Source organism: Nestor notabilis, unplaced genomic scaffold (assembly GCF_000696875.1).
Source record: "Nestor notabilis isolate BGI_N333 unplaced genomic scaffold, ASM69687v1 scaffold1218, whole genome shotgun sequence".
Lineage (NCBI taxonomy): Eukaryota > Metazoa > Chordata > Aves > Psittaciformes > Psittacidae > Nestor > Nestor notabilis.
The window spans coordinates 71,928-75,332 of record NW_009940335.1 but is presented as its reverse complement, the minus strand read 5'-3'; positions in this window follow the sequence as shown (position 1 = coordinate 75,332).

Sequence of the window (3,405 nt, the reverse complement as noted above, 5' to 3'; positions counted from 1 at the left end):
ATCTGATACATAGCTCCTACTTGCAGTGTCACTACCCACAAATTCATGTTTTCCACATTTGCAAGTGTGCCAAGGGAGCAAAGTCAAGCACCTACAGTTTTTTCAAGCATAACCTAGCAAAGTACAGAAATACAGATATTACACACTGTCCCTAAAAGACTAAAGAGTGCTCCCAAAGAAAACGGGGATTAAAGAAAAAGAAACTGCAGATAAACCAGACATTTATCTAAATGACAGTGCTGTCAGTCAGTGTTTTTCTCTGTCAGGGCACTGTTTTATCCAGAGATAGCAGGGCAATTCCTTTCTTCCAGGCTGCTTTTGCCTGAAGTTCATCAAATCCAAAGATGTTAGCCAGCATGTTTTGTAGACAGCCTTTATAGCTATGGGGGATCAATATGTGGTGCAGTTTCCTTGCTGATCTACTAACCTTTAATTTTTCTAAGTTGGTTGAATATATTACTAGGCCCAAGCTGTAACAATCTAGCCACAAAACTCAAGTAGCACAAGAACAATTCATTAAGTACCTTATTTCCTATTTTAACAAACAAACAGAAAAGGCAAGTTCATCCCACTCTTCCATTTCACAGCTGTGTAGGTTTTCTATCGCCTTTTTCAACATCTGAGATTCAAAGTCAAAAAGATATTTGTATTAGTAAGACCAAAGTTAGATTCAGCAGCAGGGTTCAGATCTTTAAGTCACTAAGATGCAGATGGTCTTGGTATCCTCACCTCCCATGTTCACAGAGGGCACAACAAACTGATAGGAGTATTTAAACAGTCCAGCCTTAAATATCAGGAGCCTCAGAGTGGGATTTTTCTACTTGTGTTGAGCTGTTGTATTTAACACAATCCCCCTTGCTATAGAGTTTAAGCTCTTCATTGTCTTCTACAGTGATTAAAATAATGCATCTCCAGGAGAAACAAGAAAGTGCTACTGTCCTCAGTTACAGATGAAGCATCAAATAGAGAGAAACTACTTGCCTGAGATCACAAAAGAAAACAGCAACAAAGAATTAAACCTAAGTCTCCTCACTTCCTATAACAGTATTTTATCTCTTCTTAGGCCTCATTATAGCATTTTTAAAAGTCTGAAAAGTGTTAAACCCAGGAAACAAGCAGTGACCTCCTTTGACATAAAAGTGCAGGGTCTAGAGTACACATTTTCTACAAGAATATAGAGGTATTTATTATTTTTAGGTACTATCTTTATTGTTAACCCCTACTGCTCAAAATCATGGCTAAGGCTGCAGAAAATGGTACAATCTTTCAACTTGCCATTGACAGCTGTGGTGTCCAGGCCCACTGAGTTTTCAATCATTTTCAGACCCAGGAACATCAGATTGCTTCTACAGTCACAGAGTAAACCAAACACAAAAATCAGGACACAAACCAGTGGAATTTAAGGTAACACAAAACACAAACACATCAGAGGCTAAGTAATCAGTGAGAATGAGCTATGCTGTGCTCAGCTTGTTTTGTCAGAGATACTGGGAAAAGAGGTGGGATTCACAGGAGGGAATTTTGCGTGAAGCCAGTAGGAAAAATGTTAAGCATATTTCTTTGGAAGTCCAAATTTCCACTCTGTCCATCCAACAGGAGGCTAAGGCAGCTCACACTACCACTTGGTATCCTGAGAAACGGGTGTGATCTATCAGATATGGGTCAAGCAGAGCCACCCGCACCAGCTCTTACCATATCACATCAGAGCCAGCTGTTTTCCGGTCCAGATACAGCCACCACAGCATTTGAGGAGAGCTACATCCTCCTTAGGCATGTGAGGCATTTATCCCCATTCCTAACAAACAGGCACAAAAATTTAATGGGAATCATCTTGTATGTTTACCTTACATCAAGACAGATGTGTTCATTTCTGCCTCTACCCACACACCTGCCGAATCCTCTGATGTGAAGTTGCACATCAGGCAGTGACGAAGCTGACTATTAAAATTTCCTAACACTTGGCACTCAAAGACATTGTTGGTATTACTTCTCTAAGCTTTTCACTGCTCGGGCTGACCCCTTCTGCCCCAGACTGCTGCCCCAGGCCAAAAAGGTGCCCGGGCCAACACGTGTGCCTGGCTTGGCCCTTGTACCTGGCCCTTGCCAGGTACTGAAAGCAAGCTTGGACCAAAACCTTCCCCTTGTTACAGAAAAACATCCAAATGTTTCTCTGTGGTGGTTGTTACACATGCTCCTCCCTGACCCCCCTCCACCCCCATGCTTTTCCTGTTACAGAGCACTGACTGTGTGTAACTCCAGTTACAGACATAAGCCCCACAGGACCCCCTGGCTCTCCCAAATGATGAGGACTTTGGAGGTGAGGGCTGTTCCCACCACAGCTCTTCTCCTTGCACACAGCCCAGGCAAGCCCACTGCTTAGCATTTGAAGGTATTCTGCAGCCTTAGCACAGCTGCTGGCAATTCCCATTTTCTCCCTGAGCTTCTTGATCTTCAAGACAGGTCTCTCTGCAGGGCAAACTGATGGGGAAAATGGCCCTTGTACCTCTGCGTTCCCAATGTCCATTTCAAGTGAATTTGCCCTTACTTCCAAAGCTAGTTAGGGCTATTGTTTCCTTTGCTTTAGAAGAGAAACCCCCAAGAGCTTTACGTCTTTTTTACATAAAGAAATTCCAGGCTTCATTTAAGATGAAATCTTGAGCTTCTTGGTCCATTCTTCACCATTTAGTTCCCTCCGGTTGCATGTGGTTTTCCCTTTGTAAAGTAAGAGTCACAGACCCACATTCCAGATCGTGTCAACCTCACTTGCTCGCTCAAGGTTTTTTCCTACAACCATCTCCTTTAAGTTGTTAATGTTAGTCACAGAAACAAAATTTTAAGTAGTATCCTCCTCTGTTGGTTCACTGACTGCTCACTTAAAGAGATCTTTTGATTGTCAGACCCGTGGCATATGATTGCCAATGGTTTTCAGTCTTGATGACTGAGAAATTAACATTTCCTGTGATACAGATCTCAGGAGTATTTCTTTCTAATAGAATTAAATAATTCTTTGTTCATGTTCAAATTCAACTCCCCAGTCTATCCCAAAAGAGCCTCCTTTGACATCCTTTCCTAAAATGATTTTGATCACAACTAATCTACTTTATCCACATTATCGCTTTTTTAATAATTTCTTAACATCTTTAAAATATGATTCTACTCCTCCACTACCTTTAAACAGTTATTCTAACATTTTGTATAGTACATTTCCAACATGATTGTTCCTTGTCATGTAATAATCACTGCTTCTATTCCACCTTGATGCAGTCGATGTCATCATCAGATTCATGCTCTGCACATCACATGCAACGCACTTGCCTGGTGTAAATACGTAGGCATGTGGCATGTCTGTTGTCTCCTATTGACCACATACTTTCTAGCCATGTGTCCTGGGCTCAGCAGTAGAAA